Source organism: Orbicella franksi, chromosome 14, assembly GCF_964199315.1.
Source record: "Orbicella franksi chromosome 14, jaOrbFran1.1, whole genome shotgun sequence".
In the NCBI taxonomy this organism is placed as follows: Eukaryota; Metazoa; Cnidaria; class Anthozoa; order Scleractinia; family Merulinidae; genus Orbicella; species Orbicella franksi.
The window spans coordinates 6,749,221-6,774,195 of record NC_138158.1 but is presented as its reverse complement, the minus strand read 5'-3'; the positions used below and the strand labels follow the sequence as shown (position 1 = coordinate 6,774,195).

Here is a 24,975-nt window from a genome sequence, read left to right as displayed (position 1 = left end):
AAGCAATAGACCACAAGTTTTTATGGTTTATAGGCTGATAAACCACTTGGGATGTTGGAAGAACACGAGAAGAATTCGTAAATCACGAGCCTACGGCTCGTGATTTACGAATTCTTCTCGTGTTCTTCCAACATCTCGCGTGGTTTATCAGCCTATAAATCATAAAAACTTGTGGTCTATTGCTTAAATAATCTGGTCTCACTATGGCACACCAATGTATAGCATACCTTCGATAAAAAACCACTGCAATGAGAACTGCTGGTATAAGGAGTATTAACAGCACCACAGGAACAGCAATCGCCGCAGCACTGACAGAATTAGAGCCCTTGGTTTTATCTGTTGCTCCAACATCTTTAGGAAAAACTAAAATCCACAAAACGATGTTAATTAGTTGTGAAATAAAAAAAAATTGTCGCTTAAAAAGGAAGTGCCATTTCGACTTACTTTTATATGCTTGCCATTACCGTTGGAAATTATTGGTCTTAGAAGTAATAGTTAGACGCCCTTCAAAAACTGATAGAATAGTGTGAGATTTTACCCTAACTGAAGTATTACGATGAACTATAGAACTTGCCGTTGTTGACAGATATTCTGGCAACTTTGCTGACTTTTCCGCTTAAAATAACCTAGGGAAAAGAAACGTAAAAAGGTTAGCAAACATTCAGCAGCCTTTAACAACTATGAATTAAATAATATAACTACAGTTACGGTATCTTCAACACAAATATTAGCGAAAGAAATACACGACGTTTTGACATCGTCGGATGTCATTGTCAAGTAAATATGTATATTTCTTTCGCTAATACTTGTGCTGAAAATATTCCCTCAAGCCTTACCTATTCGAGGTATGGCATCGCCGTTAGAATCCTATACTTTCCCTGGCGAAGACTGACGGTTGTGTTCAGTGAAAAACAGCTGCAGAGACATTACTGCGTGCGATAATTAAATGCAGTTTGAGACCAGTTTTGCTGTTTTTCTGTGGCTCTCATTAGATTACACGAAAGGACTAGTATCAAGACGAGCACTTATCATTTAGATCAAAGGCCGCATAAAATGCTCGTCAAGCTACAGAGAATACTAAGGAGGAAAAAAATTAATGTTAACTTCAGTCTCTAATTCTTATGTGGGTCGACGCTTGTGATAATCAGCAGGTATAGATTCACGTATCTTGCTTCAAGGGTCCGCAAACTTCAATATGGTATGTACATGTGCATATACAAAGATGCTAAAGCCATATCCTGCCTTTGACCCGCTTAGGCCATTGTATTGTGGCCCACATACATTTACCCCTTGGGTGCCTGTAGATTTTCCAAGTTGGCTCTTGGCCAGAAAGTGTCACAATTTCTCAATGAATGGTTTTGGAATTAACTTGACCACACCTCCAAAGTGGGCTCTGGTGCCATTTTGTTGAATTTGTTGTGCCGGTTTCTTTTTTTTTTTTCAAAATTTATACTAACAATCTACTAATTATTGCAAGGATTTGTACCTTGTAAATATAATTCTGCCCTAAATTCACATTATTAGCAGACGTTTCGGGCTGGTCCTTAACTCACGAATCCATTTAGAATACCAATGTAGGATTAATTTATTTTGTACCACCCATTCAAGTCAAAATACCAATGGTGGTTTACTAATAAATTAGAGTAAATTAATTTATTCAAGTTCTCTTACATTCTTGTCATATGTGAGAGCTCTTTGGTAGATGACGTAGTCTTGTCCTGTCTCAAGTCCCTTATTTTCATAACCTCCATTCGTTTCGTCGTCACCAACAGTAAATTCCCAAGATTCTTCATGAACTGGAACATTTTGGATCTCAGCAGCAACATAAAAGTTTAAGTTGTCTTCGGTGGCATTGTTTACGTCTTTCAATTTCGAAGGATAGTCATTTGGAAGTTCTTCAGCTCCATCAACTACTTTCAGAACTATAACCTGATAAGCACTGAAATTAAGGAAATTGAGATTTTAGTTGAATTGCATGTATGATGGTTGGCGCAGTCCATTGTGCAATTAGTAAATATCGAACTTAACCATGCATAGCATTCTGATAACGTTTGAATGAGTTTAGTAACTGAATGAAGACCATTATTTTTGGAAATCCACATCTACATAACAATCTAGACAATCAAAAGTCAGCCAAACAACAATGAACCAACAAATAACTGAAAATGGTATGTGTTCAAACAATTGTCACTGCACAGAACTGATTATTTACAGACTATCCATGGAATGTTTCATTTTGGTAGACTGTTAACCAGAAATTATAAGAAATGACATGCATAATTATAGGCTTGAAAAGAGTGCCGTCCCATTGTCTTGGACAAGTAGACTTTCCTTCTGGGCAAGTAAATTTTCATTCTCACTTGCCCAATGGGCAAAGGATCAGGAAAGTTGTCCACCAACTATATCATTAAAAGAGTGAACTAAGACTTGGCCAGGGCAAGCAAAATTTGAGAGCTACTTGTCTCAAGGGCAAGCTGGAATTTATGTTTTTTTTTTTCAAGCCCTGATAATTGTACATGTATACATGTATTCACTTTAGTTCGCACAATGGAGAGTACTGGTGACTAATGGGAGGGGGGGGAGGGTGTCAATGTACTTTGTTCTTGAGGACTTTTTGCTGTGGATGTTCTTAGATAAAGCTAAAAAAAATTACAATGCAGGCACGTAGATATCGACCGTAATATATGAGTGAGTGTTAATGCATTTACAGGTATGAAGTAGAGAGGTTATATGACACATAAAATGAAGAGAAAGAAAATGAAGCTTGAACTTCCCTAAATTGCCATCCTGTTCTACCAATAACAGAGCAAATTAGGCCAGCACCAATTACGATGAATTCGATCATTCTTGAGATTTCTATGTGAAAGTACTGTATGGACATTTTTAACAAGCTGCCTCGAAAAACTGCATTTGGGCAACACTCAGTAATGAATAATAAGAGAGATCACCTTATTGGGCCATTCCTTTGTTCTACAGGCCACAAATGAATCTTAACACTTGACTGGTTGACGTCTCTCTCCATCAAAGTAAGTACAACTGGAGCCATCGGGGCTAACAGGAAACGAAAAAAACAGTATACTACAGTAAACACCCACATAATTATAAGAACTCACACTTTTTTTTACAACTTATTAATGACAAGTTATTAATGACATGGTAATAAGTTAAGGGGAATCGCCCTGGTCTAGGACAAGCCCAAGAACAGGCCGAAACTAGAGGCGGACAGCTAGATCAAGCCCGACTTACTCGTTGGGTAGGAGGGTGGGTCGCCAACCACTCCGCTTTTGCAGCCTCGAGTAGAGTGATTAGGTGAAAAATGTGTAAATTCTTTTATACTGTTATTTGCATAATCCCCAGGGTATTAATTACCAATTCAAATGGAAATTTATTAATTCACACGTGTAACACAGAACAGTATGGGAAAAGTCACACGACTAACTCTGGAGTTTCCCTGTAAATAACTTTTTCTTTAAATATATCAGGTCAAAATATACACATACACACTTACTAAGTGTCGCTAAAGTAATTGAAAAAGTGAAGAACCAAATACCAAACAAAAACGTGAACTTACTATACACTGGGATATCTACAGTCAATGGAGCATTTGATCCAGGTTTGATAGTCACAGCTCTGACATAGAACTGATACTGGACTCCACCTAATACATCAACTGTGTAACTTAACACATCTATTCCAGAAATCTCTTTTTGTGGATTCCCACTGTGACTGTAAGACAAAGTGTAATCCCTGATAACTCCATTTGGTTCTGCTGGCTTACTCCAGGTAAGGTGTATCCTTGGACCATGTGAACTACTTGGTGTTATATGAGTATAACCAAGGGAAACAGGAGCGCTGGGTGCTGATGGGACAAACATGACAGAAAAGGCATTATTTCAATGAAAACAACCATACTGGACTTAAAAGCCTGTTAACACAGTATTTGTAACTTTTCAGTGAGGTTTTTGCCGTCATGCTGCAGGTGCCAATAACTTGCAGTGAAAGAACATAATATGCGCATTTATGTACTATAGATTGACTTTAAGTTGTTTGTGTGAGCTTGATTGGATTACAGTATTGCGTTCATGAAGTGTAACGCAATCCTAATCCAGTCTATATCGAGATTTTTTGGGACAGATTTGTTCACCAATTTACCCCCCACCCCCACAGCAGGGGCAAATTACATCATGTGTGCATGTACACAGTCACGTGTAAAGATTCGAGGCAAATGCTCAAAGCTGCAGTTTGGTGCTGTGATTTGCGACAGTACATGTAGGTAACTCAACCCTTGTCATCAAGAGTGAATATTTTGTAGCTCAGCGATGGCAAATGGCCATGAATTATAGTCAGAAAACACATTTTTCAAGTTGTGTAGCTCGACAAATGGCTAGGATATGATTGTGGTTAGAAAATAGAATTTTCCGAGTCGTAGCTCCGAGTAGCTCGGCAAGTGACCATGATTTCTTGTCAGAAACCAAACTTTCCTTGTCGTGTAGCTCGCCAAAAGGCCATGATTTGTGTTTAGAACTAATTTAACCTTTGTTTATGTACTGAAACAAGATGTAAAACAATTTGAACAATTGAAATGAATACACACACAAGGTAAAATTTACAACTGAGATAAGTATTGGTGACGCACTGTCTGGCAGGGTCAGCTGGTCAAAAATTTATTTTCTCAAGAAAATGTGCAATTCATTTGCTTTCAAGACAGTTAGGCCCTTGAGGTTGCAAGTTTAGATCTTTGCCTTTCTTTGCCACTCTCTTCCCATATCTGGACTAGAAATGTAATTCTAGCTATTTTCTTTCTCCAAAAGAACGCCTGCTAGGGGGTTGACCCATGGTGAGGTTGCCATTGTCACCATGAATTTGCAAATTGTTTGGTTTTCATATTGGTAAGTCAGCGCCCACATTGCTTCCAGATGACACCTACATTGTACATTGTACATTATACCCTTCATACTTTGTTACTCAAGAAATTCAACATGATAGCTACATTGTATCTTTCACATCTTACCATCTTCATTTGTTCTCACTTCCTGAACAGAACTTTTCGGTCCATTTCCAACAGAAGAGAAAGCTAACACTTGAAATTCATATTCTGAATATTTACGTAGTCCAGTGATATCTCTGCTCAAAGTTGCATTACTTTGAATGGTTAAAACAGTTGGATAATCTGCAGCAGAGTTCTTCCTTTGGTAGCACAGTTTAAATCCAGTAATTGCTCCATGTCTGGAGTCTTCTGGTGGCAGTTGCCAAGATGCTCTAACAGTTGTGGAAGACAGTGGAGACACAACAAAGCTACTTGGAGCTTGGCTTGGAGCTAAAAATTAAGAAATGACCAAATTCATGATGCAGTTAATGGCTATACAAAACAGTACTCTAGATCTGGTGTTGCAGAAATTAAGGCAAAATACAGAAATACAGAAAATGTCTTTTCAGGAGACCGAGCTTGAAAATAATGACCTCAGACGTATGTGGCTACTTTAAGTGTAAGGTTAAAATAAAAAAGGGGGATAACAGATAACAAGAGCAGTATAATTCACTAATGCAGTATTTTACTCTGGTGTTCCTTCTGTATAACTTACTTCCCTTATTATGTTTATAGTGGCGATGTGCAGACTGTCTTTAACATGACTACTGTAAGATGAATAACACGTAGCTCATTTTCATAATTATACATGTATGGTACTTGTTTTAACTACCAAAATTAATAGTCCCACAAAAGTGGGCAACCTCCAAAATAATGATACAAAAAGGTCACTAAATTTAAGAGTAACAAGTGTGGTTACTTTTAAAATTTTGCAATACTCTATGTTTTTGAACCTTGACCAACTGTGATCCATATAATTTGTAGTTAATTTTACATAGATTAATACATGTACATGCATACATGTAATGAGTATATTGTAAGCCAGTAAGGCTAATAGAAAATAAATTTACCATGATACATGTAGCACTTAATATATGGAAGGTAACAAATGTAGGAAGCAAGATACCTGCAGGTTTAAGTATTCCAAATACTTCTACTCTCAGAGCTTTGTGAGTTGAGTAATTTGTCGGCTGAAACCGGACAAACCTTGCTCTTGCAATTTCTTTTAGATTGTGTTTTACTATATCATTCCTTCCTGAATTACCATCAAAGACCTGCAAAAGAAGCCTTTGTATTAATTGTTTGCAAACAATTATTGTACATGAACATGTAGCAGTAAGTGTTGAAAATGCTGCACAGAGCTTATGCAGCTACTGTTAAATAGTTATTTAAGCTTAACATTTGTAACATATAACCAAGTACTGGCACCCAGCATTGGTGTTGGAAATTAGCACTCCTCTGTTCTCCAATGCGAGTGTGAAAAGTTTCAGCTGAGTACAAATCATCTATCACTTGCCCATTTGGCAAGTACAATTTTCATTTTTAAGGGAAATTATTTAAGCTTAAATATTGATAACAATCCTTTTTATTTTCCATTTTGGCTAGAAAATTTTTAAATGAAAACTTACTCCGACCAGTGTCTCGATTCTATGGGGATATATGCAAATTAGGTAGCGCAGCTGTTGCTTTAGCTGTTTTTTACTTAAAACTACGGGAATGTGGAAATATTTCCAAGGAGTGTCAAAAGTCTCTGATTAAAAGGTGGATAAAACAGTAAAATGAACCAGATATCCTATGGAGGCATCTAGTAAATGGAACAGAACAAGAAAGAGCGTACACAAAATTGCAAGCTGGGCCTCCCTGATTACAAGATATCAAAAAAAAAAAAAAAAAAACTGAGTAGCTTGTGAATCATAGCGGGGATTTTATGGGGGAGGGGAGGCACCCTTCTGGGCAAGTGAAATTACACCAGGTGAGTGCATTTTGAGACTCACTTGCCCGAATGGCAATGGTTTAAAACACTGCAGCACGACAGTAGTGTTTTTTATTATATATGCCAATGAAAATGCATGGGCTTACTTTAAATTTGGGCAAATTTAGTAATGGTGGCTAACCCACCAAATCCACTCCACTGCCTCTGAATCCACTTTGTATTAGCATGTACTGTAATGTGTGTGCACAGTCACTGTCAATCACAGTCACTACTGTCACTGTCACAGTTGTAATTGCAATCACAAGGGTTTACAACTGTAGCCAGTCAGTCAGTCAGTCATGCACAGTCACAGTCACATTCAGTCAGTCAGTCAGCTAACCAGTCAGTCAGTCAGTCAGTCAGTCAGTTAGCTAGCCAGTCAGTCCGTCAGTCAATCAATCAGTCAAAAAGTGAGTCAGTCATTTAGCCAATCAGTCAGTACATCAGTTATGTATAGTCACAGACACTTTTAACTTCAGTCAGTCAGTCAGTCAGTCACAGTGACAGTTGAAGATTGTCATCCACAGTCAGTCATGTCAAGCCAGTCAGTCATACACAGTCATGCGTAGAAACAGTCAGTTGCAGTCAGAGTCACACAAGTCAAACACAGTCACAAGTCATTGAAATCTTTCTCATATAAGCAGTCTCAGTCACAGTCACAGAGTCATGCAGTAACAGTCAAAGTCATGTGTGATCACGGTCACAATCATTCAGTTGCAATCACAGTCACAATTGCAGGTACATTCAGTCACCATCAAAGTAAATACAAAGCCACAGTCAAGTCATGCATAGTCATAGTCACACTCACAGTTATGTACAGTTAATGTCACAGTTATGCATACTCATGGTCACTGCTGTCAGTAACACTCATAGTGACTGTCACAGCCACAGCCAAGTGACAGCCACTGATTCACTGTCAATCATAATTGCTTCTTGTCAGTCATAGCATTATTTAAAGTAACAGCAGAGGAGTTGTAAGTCAGTAGTTGTCATCATTACCACTGCCATCCTTGTCAGTGTTGACTTGTGCTGGCAGTGGTCTACACCTCACATAACAGACCCCAACACACTACACTAAGGATGTACATAGACCTTGCATTACACTGCACTTACAAGAAATTTAAGTCTCCCAAGGCATTATTATACGTATGTCACAGTAATTATATAGCCATAAGAAAGATGATACGCCCTGGTAACATCAATAGCCATCAATGTCCATGCAATGTCTCAGTCTCAGTCTGACTGCTACAGTCACGGTCATGGTAAAAGTCACAGTGAGTCACAATCATAGGTAAAGGTACATTTAGTCACTGTCAAAGTAATTTGCAAAGTAACAGTCAGAGTCTGCTTAGTCACAGTCACAGTCACTGTCACATATTTATAGTAATCTTTTATGATATAGTTCCAAGTCATAGTAATTGCCAACATTACCACTGCAATCCTGCTCAAGGTTGACCAGTGCTGGCAGTGATCTGCACCACATGTTACAGACCCTAATACACTACAATAAGCATGTACTGTACATACAGTGTATGTTCACTGCAGACCTTAACATGCACTAAACTCAGGCATAAATGTACTGAGGCATAATTATTGTCACAGTACTAGTCAAAAGAAAGACAATACATGTACTTCAATGTCTCTGTGTGTGATCCAACCAACCTTATCAGTGCTGTTTTCTTTGAAGGTGACCCAGTCAATATTGTTAAGTGATAAAAGTAACTTGTACTTAGTTGTCCAGTGATCTTCAGTTGATTTCCCTTGAGTTGCTACCGCACAGATAAAGAACTCATATTGGAGGTTGATTTGGAGATAGTCATTAGGATTGTTGTTACTACTAGGTGACCATGCCTCGACTCCATTCAATCGACCTTTGGAGGCTACATTACTGCTGCTACTTGAAGAGGCTGAAAAGCTGTTGTCTGGAAATGCATCTTTGCTGGAGACTCCAAGAGCCTGGATTTGACATGCTGAAATTAATTTTATGGAACACTCTATCAAAGGCTACATGTAAGTCACACCAAAATCAAGATAAAGATAACATTGAGGGTTTTAAGCTGAATCTCTTGATCCAGATTCCAGATTTTGGAATAACTATTTATCATACCTCTTCTTTCAGAATACACTTCAACTTCACACACTACTAATGCGTCATTCAATAAACTTCTGATTGTCACATATCTCCCATACAAAGGAGGGTGACAGAAGAAGGATTTACCCTCGCCTCTTGGAACACTGTAACCACTGCGGCCACACTGAGGGTTAGTCACACCCCCACTACTGGTCTTTGACCCTAAAAGAAAGGTAGAGAAGACCGAAAAAGAGAATGACATGATAACTGTGCTCTACATTTGCCGTGTTTCCTTTCATTGATTGTAATTTCTGCATGTAGTCAAAGGACAATTCTTAGTTTTCCAACATTACTCATGATTTTATCAGAAGTTATGTCAGTGTTACCAGCAGAAGTCTAAGGCAAATTTATTCAAAATTTTACAAAACTATCATTCTAATATTAATGACACAAAACATTGCTACAATTTAAAAAGTACTTACACAGTAAGGTTACAGTGTAGCATAGCAAAGCTACATGTAGTTATACAGCTTAATAATGTACAGTATTTTGAGTTGGCTTACAACTGGGACACTGATATTCAGGCATCTTCTAAGCAGCATAAAAAATAAACTGCTGAACTATATTATATACTTAATAACTTGTCCGAAGGGAAACACTTAGTTTCGTTTTCCTGAATATCTCAATGTTTCCCGAGAGGAAGATTCAAGGGGAAACAAAACTGTTTCCCAAGGCCGAAAGGACCAGTAATTAACTAAGTGTTTTGTTATAATAAGCTGGAGTTTAGATTGTAAAGTAATAAGGCAATAGTAAGTCAACGTACCCTCTGGTTAGTGGAAGAGCAGGCAATATGGTTGCCCACCAGTGTAACATTTAGGTTTACCCATTGCCATGTAACCATAATTCACCCAATAAGAGCTAGTGCATATTAGATTCAACTAAATTCCAGCTATAAATATAACAATGTGCTACAGCTGTGTGAATTGTGCTGAGCCACAATGAGTTGAACTACACCTGTACACTGCACTGTGTTACACTGCACTGCATTAAACTACACTGCACAGGACTTTTGTTTACACAAAATGGTGTTGAGCAAGGCTGGGCTTGACTGTGCTTAGTCTCTACTGTATTGCAAATGTACCTTGACAGACCTTATGTATAACTGAACGGTAACTTTCCAAGGCCCATTACAAACAGTCATCATGCATGTCAATGGCAAAACATGCAAGCTGAATGGTGTATTAGCATGTAATTGAACCTTTACAAAACACTATAAAATCGATAGAAAAGCTACCTACCCACTCTGATTTCAAAGTTGTCCAGCCTGTAAAACCATTCATTTACTTGGTTGACTATGTACACTTCAGAAACAGGCTCTACCTGCCCTAGGTCAACTCTCCACCAGGGGTTACTTGTCTTATGTGTATGTGTACAAAATCCCTTATAATAGTCTGTTGCACTATTACCATCCACTGCTAGCCTGCTGAAACCACCATAAGGTGCACCATAGTACTGACTGGTATTCTTTCCAAAGGCCACATTTTCTTGAAAGAAGCATTGATGATCATCATGACATTGGATTAAATAAAAATATGTAGTCCTTAAACTTTCCTAGAGAGACATTCACAATGCACATGAATCATTTTATTTTCAAGGGATTAGGAAAGAGCTGTTGAGAACTTACAGGAATCAAAACACTCCTCCAGAATGGAAAAGTTGAGAGGACAACATTTGCTCAATGAATCATGGGATAAAAACATAATTATTATCAAACAAGCCCTTTCAATGGTTCCAATGCTTGACTTAAAGTAATCTAACACAACCCAATGGTGAAAAAAAAAAAATGTACTCATCAAATTCAAGGTAGAGAATTGTCAGTGACAGAAATGAAATCCTTATGATGAAAGGCACATTCATATTCTTTTGACTAGTACAGTAATTGCCTGTGGCACCTTTCTGCTAGAACTTAATTTGTTGTACACGTGACTTTAATAGACTTGCCTTCCTATTTTCAGCAAAACATGATCCAGTTCTAACAGTATACAACTTTAACAGATTACATGTACTGCTAATTTTGACCTGATCTTTACCCTAGCTGTTTATTTGTCTTCTTTACCACTTTACGAGTGTCTTTTTCCAGGCATTGATAAATACAATTAAGATCTTGGCCACTTAAACTCCTGAAGGAATACAGTTCATCACTAAAACTCTTGTCAAAGCTGGTCACAGCAGGAACACAAGGTATAGTATCACACAATTTAATGATTGTCTGGTGGACAGAGCTACCACTGGTTTAACTGACAAGCAATAACATCATTCACAAATAAAGATTCAAAGTTGACCAAGAAAAGTTTGCCGACAGCAAAGTTACGTCAATGTGGTAAATGAATAATTTCAAATAATATTAAACTTTTTTTTCAATTAGCTGTATTTGTAATTGAAGGCAATGAATGATTACATCACAAAAGAATGTCAATAAAATGGGTGTGACAAAATACAGACTGAGACCTATAGACTTGCATTCAGATCAGCTTGGATGGGGCTCTGCTTAGCCTCAAAAAGCTTCAGTTAGAATACTGGTCTGTTTAGCCTGTTTACAGTTAGCTCTTGAAAATGGTAATTGCAGCACCATAAGGTGTATACATGTATGTACTTATCAAACTCATTAATGATTCATCGAGTTAAAACAAAGGGTTAAGCATGAAGGGGGATTGGATACCTGGTCTTAATTGGCATAGATTTTGATGATTTTACGTCTCCATTTTCTCCTAATTTTTTGCTTCAATTGAGATTATATATCGAACACTTGACACAGTGTTTTTATAAGCTATCCAAACACCTAAAATTTTGTCAAAAATGCTCCGCTACACATTGTATTTTCCACTCTCTTCTGGGTGTTTGGATTTCCCAATGAAACACTGTCTCTTATGTTTGATAAATGGATTAAATGTCTCAAGGTCTGTACAGTGTCGGTTTGTACTCCACATTTATCTCACCAGGAATCCAAAGATTTGCTGGATGTCAAAGAGCAATCAGTTTCCCTGGGTGCCAATAGGCAGTATAACCATTTCTTGACTGTGCATGTGCATCATTCAGCCTGACTATGCTGTGTTACATGTAAATTTATAAAAATAAAGTATTATGTTGAGTTACTTCGTGAATAAATTTCCACCTCACATAGCTGGAGAGCTTGACTCTTTGTAGTCATAATACCAACATATCTGCCAGTCGTCAGTGGATTAGTGAAACATATGGCTGATGCCCTGAACTGAATAAAACTATAGCGTCCTGTGCACTGAAGGTTGCTTGCCACATCTGTAGAGTTACCTAGACCATAAAAACAGAACTTCCATTGAACCTTACTATTTTAAATTCCCAGCAGAACTCTCCTAGGGTTTTCACTATGGGGTGGACCACTTGAATTTTAAGAGGGATGGGTAATTTTTTGAAAAAAAATTACTGCAAGCATATACTTGTACCAAAAACAAAACATTAATGCACACAACCATTGGTGAAAAAAAAACTCACAATTATTCAGAGAACCAATAAAAAGCATGTTACAGAGAGGAAAAAATATCATGCATACTGTACACATGTCCAGAGAAAAAAATTTCCTGGTGCATCAAAGGGTAAAGAGGAAAACTTGTGTATGTACCATATCACTCACACCCTCCTCAAAAGCCCAATGGTCCACCCCAAACTTGACAAAAAGGAGTTCCAATAGACCTTATCATGATTTTGGAAGCTTTCTTGATGGTTACATGTAGGCGAGTGACAGAAAATAATTATTAACAATTTCTTAACAGTGTTTGACAGAGAACCGATGTCAAATAATTTTCTTCAAAATCTACAATGCACTTCTGAACAGTTTATTAATAGCGAAGTTAAGTTTCCAGCCAAAAGATTGTATTAAGCAAATTTGAGGATACAGCTGGGCTAGAAAGCATCCTGTCATATTTTTGTGAACTTGTACGCAGCTTAAAAGTGCATGCCACGTCACAGAAAAAAATCATAGACCAACGTATGCAAAAATTATAAATGGCTCAGGACAATTTTTTTGTAGCACAGGGACATCCTTCAAATTTGTTTAATAATATAATAATGCAATCCTTTTCCTGGGATCTTATGTCTGCTATTTGTTAATTGTTTAAAATTCCATTTTTTTAAACAAATTATGTGCCATCAAGCAACCTTTCCTTAAAAGTGAAGTACATTTGAACAATGCTAAAAACAGGTCAAATTACAAACTCCTGTAGTCAAGGCATGCCTATAATCTTCTAATAATGAAGAGCTTTGCTAGAGAAGAACACCTGAAGACAAAGTTACTTGTATGTACATATGTCCCGGATCATCAAGGCACAGCGTACCATGAAAAGATCAGAATGAAGCGTACAAGCTCTTTTCTCACTGGGCTAGACACATATATAACTCATCTTTCAACTAAAGAAGTTTGGCAAGAAATTCTCTAAGCTAACTGGCCAGTACTATTTTGAGCACACCTTTTATCTATTAATCTATCAAGACATTCAAACAATTTGGCCCTGAAACACAACTTTTTGCATTATAAATATAATTATATATAAATATGGCCTCCTTTTAGTGATAATTATTTACAGAACATGTGCTCTTGTACAAGTGTACTGCTACTTCCATGTAGTAATGTCTCAGAGTTAAAGTTTTTAAGAACAATACATGTACGTACTCACCAAATGTTATTTTGTAGTCTACATTATCTTTTCCTGGATCACCTGTGAACCTGTTAACTATGTGTATTTCATAGACTGCTGCATGCCCTAAAGCCAGGTCCACTTGCCACCAGCTGGGGTTGTCTTGTTTTGTATGTGAACAGTGTTTGTTAAGCATATCAGTGTCAGCATTTCCATCCACTGCTCTTCCTGACTCAGCAGCACCGATCAGAGCTTCACTGTATGTTGATGACTGATTTGTGGGCTTTCCAAGAGCAAGATTCTCTGTGTGTCAGTCAGTAAAAAAAACATCAACTCTTATGTTACATATATGTAGAAAAATATACTTAGTAGTAATGTTATTTGTTAATAGTCATGTACTTTTATCATAAGCCCCTGGCTCGGGAGATTGGGCAACCACTACGATATGTTTACGACTCTAAATAAAGTTACCTTACTTTATACTTCCATAACAAACAGTGATTTAATAACCCTCTATAGAAATGGACAAAAAAATTTCAACTTTAAGTTTAGAGATCTCTTGTCCACTTGCATGGGCAATCGTGAGAGTATTTTTATCATAATTAATTACCGTTGCTTGTAAAAACTGTGTTGTAACTGTTACAGTACGGTAATATTGTTAGTACATGTATCTGTGAGATAAGAACTGTATTGTAGATTCAGTAATAATTTAATGGTAAGTAGTTCCTGTAATTTTAAACTTTAGCTTCATAATTAATTTGATAAAAATTGTATTGATAAAATATTCTATGTGTAGTAGTTAGATGCAAAATATAATGTTACTTGTGTTCTTGGCCAATACATTTTACTCTGACTCATACATGTATAAAGGCCTCTTTCTACCCAAGGTGTATAAATGGGTACCAGTAACTTTAACGCTTATGCTGGGGGTAACCCTGTGATAGACTAGCATCCATTATAAGGGGAGTCTCATGGCTTTATGCTACAGAAGCCAGAGAGATTAACACAGGATATGCAGACTCAAACTTACTTACAAAACATGTACAGTATCAAAGTTGTGTTTTAGTAATACAAGTAATAATCACCTGGTTTTTGCTTCACTCCAAAGACCTCTGCTCTCAAACACACACCACCATGGTGAGTTCCTGGCAAAAATCGCAAATACCTCACTAAAACACCTGCATTAAGAATGTGCTTAATCTCCGAGTTTCTGTCCTCATTTCCCTTCAGAGACTGAAATTAAAAACACAGGAAACTATTAGTTTCAATTATGTAACAAATCTATTTTCTTTTAGTAAGTTAGATGGCTCAGCAAAACTATCTTTATTTTAAAATCATAAAAAAACCTGTAAAATAATTCAAGTCACACAGCTATACTACCTAAACTTTGTAGCAGTAAACATACATGTATTGCATGCAAACAAATAGTTACATGTAACTGTAGAAAAGTCTGAAGCGTTTCCTTATGTATGAAAATATGATTCATTTCCCACAATACCTTAACTTGTCCAATTTCTGTGTAATCTGTCCAATTTGACCCATCTATGGATGATTGTAGAGTGTAGTTCTGCACCCAATCCTCTCCTTGAGAATTCCCTTGAGTGGACACAGCACAGACGATATGAAGTGTTTGTAGATCAATCTGTAGATATGGATTACTGTCACTTGTTCCTGCACACTATGATGACCCTGATGCAAAGTTCAGTCGACCATTCTTGGCTGGTGTGCTGGCACTTTGTATGGATGAAGCTGTTATTTTACTGTCTGGAATTGATCCACTTTCCATACCAAGATCCAAATCACTACAGTCTCCTGCAGTTAAAAGGTAAATTGTGTAGTACTTTTCATGAGAGAAAACTCACTTCTTTGTAGTGTAAGAAACATTATACTCTCTCGTAAAACATGGTTGTCACAGACATCACTTTTCAAAATTCCCTCACTTTTCTCTGATCAAAATAAAGTTTCCCTGACCAAATAAATGCAAAATGTCAGATCCACATGCAGCAGCGGTTTCTGGCCTCAACTTATAGTCCTTCTTTACAGTTGATCATTAAGACTGATACGTTTTCAACAAATTTTCCTTCTTCATCATAGTGGAACCCCACCTTACGACCAACTCATTAATACAACCACATTGTTATTACATCCACAACCACTATTTTTTGGCCCAGCAAAAGATCCATACATCTTCTTATAAAAACACCCTGTTAATGCGACAACGACCACTTTTTTAATTCCCAACGTGCATATTTCTTTGTTTTTAACCTCGTTAATACAACCACTAATACAGATAAGTGGCAATAGAAAATAAATCAAGAGTACATGTCTGTTACATGTCATATCATTATCATTAAAACAGCATTTGAATGCAATGTAGATGCTTGAGAACAGTTGCTTGAAGGTGAAACTTTGTTACGCTTGAATCAACATGCCAGCTATGAAATATGACCCTATCCCGGTAATACGACCATACTGTCAATACGACCACTTTAATTTGGCCCGTTGGTGGTCGTATTAACAGGGTTCTACAGTAAGTAGGACTATCACTAAGATCACGGTGACCCCAGATGGTCCTTCCAGCCTTCAATGGAATCAGCTGTGTTACATTATTTCAATTTTCCCTGACTTTTCTTCACATCGTCAATTTTCCCTGACTCAAAATGAAATTGCCTGACCCTTCCCTAACCTTGAAGAATTTTTTTTTTCCCTGACCATCTCCTGACCTGTGGCAACCATGTAAAATGTGAGTGCAGCTCCTCAGAGTCTGACCAAAAAACAGAGACTACAGTCAAACCTCCACCCTATTGTAAAGCCCATCTTGCTACAATGGCCAGAAAATTTCTTTCTAACCGTGTACTGATTTATACACTTCACTCTTGTTGAAGCCATGCCCAGCTCTCTGTATTGCCAGTTAACACTGCCCCAGGGAAGGAGGCCAGGGTGCATTCCACAAGAATTCCATGTAGAAGATTTGCCAAGGCTTTCTAAATTTCATGCCAAAGATTGCAGCACAACTGCTCACTTTTAGTGGCTTAGCTACAACAGAAAAATACCTCTGGCACCCAGCGCACTAGGCGGCCAAGTCACATGTCACTCTGCTCAAATAATCCCAATTTTCTTCCCATTATGTTCACTGAGAAGCTTTGGACTCAAACGGATTGTGCAAGATACCCATTATTGGCCAGGATATACAGTATTCAATATGGAAATAAAATGGGGGATAAAGAGAAGTTAAGAAGCCACAGTTATCACGCCAATTCACCTTGCATAGTCACATGTAAGTCTTTATATGCCAGCACCAGCAAATATAAATCTGCACACTGCTATATGGCAAAAACTCTAATCCTACACCAGTACACCGCAAAATTTCTAAGGCCACGCCGATCTTCGGCATGACCTACTCTGAATTCACCCTGAGATAGACGTTACAAAGAGGTTCAACTATGATATGCCATATCACTCAGTACATCAACTGATGTACTGTAATTATGTCAAAACTGCTTTTCCTCCTCCCTCCCCATGCTTCTACATAAAAGAGTCAAAAATTTGAATGAAAACAAACAAAGTAATATTGCACAACTGATAAGCTTATCTTGATACCTTAACATTATTTTTTCTGTGAAATCACTGAAATGACAACGGTCAGTATGTATAAAATAATAACCTCAAAAGAAATTCACCGTTTTGCTGCAGCTGCATTTTTTTTTACTGTATGCCACAAAATATACCAGCATAGTGCCTACTGCTGTAATATTATGCTCAGCATTGTACAAATTTTTTTTGTTTTAACCCCTTTTGCACCTAAAGACTTGTACTGGGTGTGTTTCTATATCAGAGTTCAGAATGTAAGCTTAATTAATATAAGAATTTCCATATCATTTTGTGAAATATACCCACTGTCAGAGAGCAAAGGTTGTTAGCCGTCATTTTTCTTAATTTGTTAGTTTTTAAAACGTCATGAAGAGAGTGTAATTTCCTCAAAACAGACTTACCACACGCAAAGCGGATCCACACTACGCCGCCATGTTCTGGCTTGGTAGCCATGCCTTATATGAAACGCTTTCATTGTCCCGCAAGATAGCCTCAGCGGAACGCGATACACGAGTGCGCAGCGCGACCATGTTTTTTCGACTCGCGCTTCGCGCTCCACGCTCGTGAATCACGCTTCGCAATCTGCTCCGCTAATGTGCCTATTCAGCAGGCTACCCGCGAGAGGGTGATGTAAAGGAACTACCTTTTTTTTCCAACCACCATTGGGAAATTCCAAACAAATCGAAGACAAATTACAACGGCAGCAAATACTAGTAAAGCTCCTAATAATCGAGTGGTTCCAAAAATCGGGATTCCACACTACAAATTTTCACTCTACTTACTTTTGCTGAAATTACTTGCTAAATATTTCTCTCGCAATTAAGGACCGCAAGGCATCTCATGAACTTTATAAAATAACCGTGAGGTAGCCAAACAAGCATTGAACAGGGAGGTTCCGCTCCCGAGGTTCCGCTCCAAGTTCCAAACCATTACCACGTAAAATAATTATATACCATTTTGACCAAAAACGTTAACCCCTTTATATACCTAAATGACAGCTGAATTTAGAGAAGCATAAAAAATGCTCACAAAAAAACAAAAACAAGACTCCCAACATTGCGTGTAGCCGTCACAAGCTTTCTGTTTTATCAGTTGAGAGACGGTTGTTTGTGAGAAAGTGTGGACAAACTAAAATTAAAACGATACATTGAAAAGCGACAATATTTTATTTATATTGTAGTTCGATATTATTGTCTTATATGGTTTCACTTGTTAGACACCGGGCTATAAATTTTTGTTTTTCACAGAAGTATTTTCTCTCGAGAGAGTTCCACTTAGAATTTCACGCGAAACACCGATATCGCAAGAATCAATGCACGGAGTCGTTTAAAATTTGATTGTAATCCCATTTTCTCCGATCAGTACAAGCAAGTTTAGTCTAAAATCATTTGACATGTTTGAACAAGAGTTTGTATTCTTGTCCTGAATGAGTTCGTTTTCCCTTTGCTGAAACGGCACAATTCAACACCGAGTAAACAAACAACGCTATGCATGCAATATCGCACGAATTCCTCGCTTCATGACCTCGATATGGCCAATCAACGTGTGAGTTTTCTCCCTTTAGCCGATTCCATTTTAAATCATTTGTTTCAATCATTCTATGTGCCATCTATCCTTGTGTCTACGCGTCCCGTCAAAAATGCTTTTTTCAAAATTAATGCACACACACAAGACCTTCTTGTTATTTCTCTTTTGACTAACGACCACTTCTCCGCCTAGACAATATCAATGCGTCAAAGCGGTATTCATTAATATTGCATGACTGACTCATGCATAACAACATGTACAGCTTTTAGAAAACTACCTCATATTAAGTTCTTCAGTAATGTTATTGTTGGGCACCTTTTTTCAAAATAGTTAAGTCACTTTAAAGATAGAAGTTGACAAAACTCTGGCAAATTTTGCTACGTGGACATTAAAGCTCTTAGTGAGCACTTGAAATGAAATTTAATATAGAAAGCAAACATCACATTCCACTGTGATCTTGAGAAGTTTTACTCCACTTAGTACAGTTCTTAGCTGATTGTTCTCTGGCCCTGTCCATGTAATGCTTCAAGTCGGTTGCTCTAATTCAAGAGACAGTCTTCTCTTTTCAGTATAAGCGAAACATTGCACGACATTCCGACGTAGATGATTGGTAAGGTCGCACCATTTATAGTCATAATTTTAGAAAACTCAGTCAAGTGTTACAATTCTGTGCAAATTTGCATAACCATGAGGGCCTGTTAGCACTACGCGAAATTTTGTTTGATTTGCCAAAAAATCTGTCAACACTAAGCCATTTCTTGTGCGAACGATTTTTAGAACCCACCAAAATTTTTGCAAGCGCAACGAAACTTCAAAGATTCCGTCGACTAGCTTTGGAGGCTGTTAAAATTTTGTCACGCGAGAAAATCTTTTGTTCCTTGACATCCATCCGTCATCACGTAGCACTTCTTGTAAAAATAACAGAGGATCGAGAGTTGTTGAAAGGCAAAAATGCAATTTCTGAACAACTGCGTTGACTTTTATCTTGTAAACTTAATTGAGCACCGATCCCTTCACGTCAAAGCTAACTCTAAAGACAGAAAAGTTGTTAAAGTTCAGACAGATTCTGGTAACGTTGCGTAATAAAAACTAACGCAGAAACTGTGGTTTATTATCTTAGCAAATGGCCAATTAAAACCGGCATCTAAACTGGCTCTGCAATCGATAATAATCGATGTGATAGTGTTTTATAGGTTATAGATGTTAAACCAAATCGGAAAGATGTGTATGTCGTCAGAGAACTGATGGAAGATGAAGGACACGAAACGACTTAAAGCACTACGTAAACAGGAAGTAGCTGATTCTATTTTACTGGTAAATAATATTATGTCGATGAAGGAAACAAGCCAAGCTATCGTTCACTAGTTCACTAGTGACTACAGAAAACTGTGATGTAAAGAAACTATAAATCTGGCTTCGAATTTCCCTGTGATTCGGCATTGTGATCCCGCTTGTTTAGTGCAAAGTCATCGGTTACCTTCGATCGATGAGAGATGAAGTTTGTACAAACTACAGCAGTTGATCCGAACAAACGTGACCTCTTAACACATTGTAAATCATACTGAGCTTACCTGAAGTCAAAGGAAGAAGTAAAGCGAGCAAAGCTACCCGGAAATATAGCTTGGGCTTCAGCTTCGACATGTTGGATGATTTTCTTTCTCTTTCATCTCAAGAGGGTACGCAATATCCGTTGGGGCATTACGGTGTCCTAAGCCGGAAAGGTCTTTGTTTTTCTTGTGCATGATATTAGCCCTAGTAGAGGGTGGTTAACCTATACATTGAGGCATCAGGGTCATATTTTCTCATTAGTCAATCAAAATATGTATGGCGGAAAAACAAATAGGGTTTGAATCGAACATAAATGAGAGAAGTTCGCAACCGCTTAAAAATGCAGTTTCGGAACGGAGGTTAATTTCAAGATTACGCTCACAGATGTAGACTGTGGAGCATGCGCTGTAAAGGAAACAATCTGGTCGAGGATAGAAAACAGCAGTTGCTACCATCCTAATCCCTAAATTGTCTCCAAAAATGATTTGTTTGGAGATGGATGTTAATACCATGTGGGTTTCTCAAATAAAATTTTCAGGCAAAATGAAACAATTGACCTCAAGATTAGGTAAACGTTGCAAAAGTTACGTTATTATTTTTTATTTATTTATTTATTTTATACTATTTCTTAATCTGTTACAAGACAATTTTACACCACTTACAATTACAATGATACATACAATTACAGTGATACCTACTTATAATTTACAATGATATTGCATACGCCACCCGAAATGCCAATTACGTACTGGCAAAGAAAAAAAGTTATATTAAGCAACCTCGAAAGCGCACAGAAGCGGCCGTCATTCTGTTAACCAGCGCACACTGTTATGCTACTCACTATCTGTCACAGAATAGATATTGAGTAGCGTAGCCAATCAGAGAACGGCATTCGTGATAGCACGCTAGTAGATTTATACTAAAAAAATATAGGTTGATACTTTCAAATAACTTATTCAGTTTGATTACATTTATTATTCAGTTTAATTATGTTAAAGGTTGTTTTTTGCAAGTCTTAGAATGTTCCACTTCTGTCATACTCTCTTCTGGCTTCGTCAAGCTTTGAAACGTTCTCTTCAGATGGATTGTTGTTAAAGATTTCCTCGGATTGTTTCAGTGTTTCTTCAACCTGCTGTATCGGCGCTTTTCGCTTCTTGGCTATCGTTCTGTTGTATTGAATAGCTGTTTGTCTAATACTGTACTTAATCAAATCCCACAACAATCTTTTATCGTTAACTTCGGAAAATTCAGTGCTCCAGTTTGGATATTCAGAATTGATAAGTTGTATGCAAGTATCATCGTCCAAAAGGCGAGAATTAAATTTCCAATAAGATGGTCCAAATGACTGATCTGTAAGGCTATTAACGAACAGACTGATTGCCCAATGATCGGTTTTAATAGCTGGAATGATGTCTGTTTTTTCAATATCGTCCTGAGTATCATCACTCATGAGCCAGAGATCAATGCGTCGTTGAATAATTGGATTTTTTTTTTCCCCATGTAAACTGTCTTTTATCCGGGTTACGTACTCTCCATATATCGAAAAGGTTATACTCAAACATTATGTCTTGAATGTTTGTTACTGTAACAGTTGATTTCGTTTCAATTTTACCTCCATAGTTATCAAGGGCAGCATCAAAATGAATGTTGAAATCCCCACCGATGATGAGTTTACGTCCTGTATCAAAAGCGATGGTTTGAATAGCGGACAAAATTTCTTTGAAGAAGGGTGCCTGTTCATTCATATTTTAGTCGGAGCATATAAATTGTGCAAGAGAAAGTGAGAGTCTTGGATCGTCATCTCTAATAGTATAAAATCGGCCGTTGTTGTCTCTTATGGTGTTCTTTATTCGTACTGTAGCCGATTATTAATCAGCACTAGCACTCGTTCACAATGGTTCGAGCCATGACTAAAAATCATTTCTCCATGCCATTGGAATTTCCAATCACTAATGATTTCTGGTGTGCTATATGTTTCTTGAAGAAACGTTATGTCCGTTTTCTGTTTTTCGAAAAAAGTTACGTTATGAAAGTCTGCGGTATCTAAATGTTTCGTAGCCTGTCTTTGGGGGAGCGTGACTCTAACATAAGCTAAACGTTTTTCACTGCATCGTAACGTAACTGTCAGATAGATTTTCATCGTAATATATAGATTTAGCCAAGCCTAAAAGCGGAGCTCCCATAAAATACTTATCATCTTCTCGACACAATAACCTTTAAAGATATTCACCAATAAGCGTTTTACCATTAAATTATTGTTAAAATAGAGTTCACTTGTGAGCCTTTTCATAGATAGATTTTCTGCAATAAACAAAACCAATTTTAAAGGCGTGCTTAAATTTATTCATGTTGCCATAGCAACGACACGTACGTCAGTTTAACTATCAAAAACCTGAAGTTAGTGTTGTTAGCTTGCGTTTTGTCCTTTGAGGACAAAAGGATCAAGGATTTTAAAGAAAAAGGTGAATGAAACACAGGTATCAAAAACTGTGTTCAGCCACTTTAACAAAAATTCATTTAAGATTGATTATGCCAAGAAATGCATTTAGAAAGCGAAATATGTCCGAAATTTCAACGAGTTTTATTATTCACGTTAAAGCGTAATTTGATTATTTTTGCCGGCGGCTTTGCAGCCATTTTATCGGCGATAGCTTTACCACTCTATTACCAAAAACCTATAAAGAAATTCACTGAATCATTTCACTAAACCGAATACATTGAAAAAAACAAAAACAAAAACAAAACAAAACGAGGTTATCCCCATACTTTGTAAAAACAATATGCAAATCACCACTATATCAAATGGTTTCTTGACCTTTCTTGGTTTCTAATAATAAAAAAAAAAAAAAAAAAATGAAATTTTAGCAATCTGCGAAGCGGCTCTCCCTACTTACACAAACATTAAGCTTATATCGTCTGAAAACCGTAGAAAACTATTTGTTAGCAATAAGCTAATACAACTTACAACAACTTCGACAAAGTAACTCACGTGTAACTGTTACAGTTATTGTTTAGAGATTAGCGAAGTTCAAACAGTGAAACTTATCAGGAGCCATAATGGCTTCTGAGTTTATAAAATGTCTCACAGCATGGTTTCAACTCAGGTACACTTTAATTAGAACTCTTGTTGAAGATAAGCTTTTCTCGCCGAAGCAACTTGATAATAATTTTTATAGAAAACGGGAGAAAGTTTCTACAACAGAGTGGCTTACCGCAATTTGGGGATTGCGAATTTAAAATCTTCCCCGCAGAAACTTCCAAAGACTGAACTGAATAATCATTTCTCCACCATTCTCCCTTCCTGGTTCGCTCCGCTCCGCGTCGTTCCTCGCTCACATTTTGCCTCCTTTCTCAAGCCTTCGCTCGCTTTGCCTCACGGCATTGTTTCGTATTAATTCATCTCCTTTCTCTAGCTCTGACTTGCTCAACTTCACGACATTGTTCAGTACTGTATCACCTCCATTCTCTAGCCCTCACTTCTTTGCCTGTTCATTCTTACTCTCTGCCGTTATCTTTCACGTTCTGCTTCAGTTAAACTCTGTCTTGAAAACTTAACATCAACTCCGCTATCGTTTGATGACATAACAATAGAAATGAGTTTCCTTTTTTTAAATGGAAAACTTTTGTTTTCGGGAACCCCTAAAAAAGACTCTATCTTTCAACATGGTTTTTAATTTTCATGCTATTTCCCGCCAGAAAAACGCGGGCTGCCCAAAAGCGTACGCGCGAGTTCCCGCCAAGAAAAGATGGCATTTTTGAACTTCCCCCCCCCCCTTCCCCCAGAGTCTTCACGGACGGTCGAACGTTGACGATAAAACCGAATGATTTGATCAAGTCTTAGCCTACACTTTCTAAAAGTCCTTTCCAATAATTCTACCCACATCCGTTGACTTACGTCGCCCGCGCTCGCGTCTTTGTCGCTCGAAGATTTCCCTCTCGCTTTGCTCGAGGAAGATAAATAAATCAAGGATAGAGAAAAGGTCGACTAGTCTTAGCGCTCAAGCCACAAAAATAACATCTCCGATACTCTGATAAGTAGGCTAATGCCTAGCTCAATCACCTCAAAAACGCTAGTAAATGTAGAAAAGGGGTTTCTCTATTTACAGTAAAAGTTTCTTCTCGAAAATGAAACTCAGAACGGAAATATGAAGGCAAACGTATGTTTTGACTCTTTGTTTCTGATTACCCATAATGCCCCTTAAAGCGTGAACTCCTCTATTCGACCTCGGAGACCCAGGGGCAGTTAGCAAGGGCGGGAGGAAATGAATCTGTCAAAAATCGATGCTTCAATTTTTGCTAGACTACAAGTAGTCCCTCTTTCACCTAGTACGTCGAGTGAGACCGTAAATAAACCGCGAGGAAAAAATGTCCGCGTGAAATCCTTGGGGCATTTTTTTTTTTCTCGCGGTTTTCTTTCGTGTCTCGCTCGTCGGACTAAACGAGAGAGGGGCTAAAAGTGCCGAATTTAAGTTTCCATAAACTGAATCTGCTGCACGCGGTTAGCTCAGTTGAAGTAGTGGGAAACTGTGCAAGCAGCATGGATGAGAACTTGTTCATCTGGCATAGGGTACAACACGTGGCTACGAAGCGAAGGACTCTTATGCAAACTGGGCTGAAATGACTCATTTCCACTCGCTTAGTAAGGGACTGGCGCGAATAGTTAATTAATACAAAGAATCTTTATTTTGCAAAATACAGAAAAGAATGCAATAATATAAAATAATCAATAATA

General features: G+C 37.6%; 1 pseudogene across 1 annotated transcript; it reads right to left on the bottom strand.

Moving 5' to 3' along the window:
• Nucleotides 1-389: 389 nt before the first annotated feature.
• Nucleotides 390-21,093, bottom strand: LOC145468207 (uncharacterized; annotated as a pseudogene). The gene is made up of 14 exons (XR_014042161.1): nucleotides 20,267-21,093; nucleotides 15,076-15,389; nucleotides 14,663-14,810; nucleotides 13,617-13,880; nucleotides 12,064-12,237; nucleotides 10,209-10,454; nucleotides 8,947-9,132; nucleotides 8,502-8,809; nucleotides 5,994-6,141; nucleotides 5,012-5,317; nucleotides 3,572-3,859; nucleotides 2,949-3,051; nucleotides 1,672-1,939; nucleotides 390-626 (listed from the first exon to the last, which is right to left on the bottom strand). The product of XR_014042161.1 is annotated as an uncharacterized LOC145468207 (transcript).
• Between the last annotated feature and the right edge of the window lie 3,882 nt (nucleotides 21,094-24,975).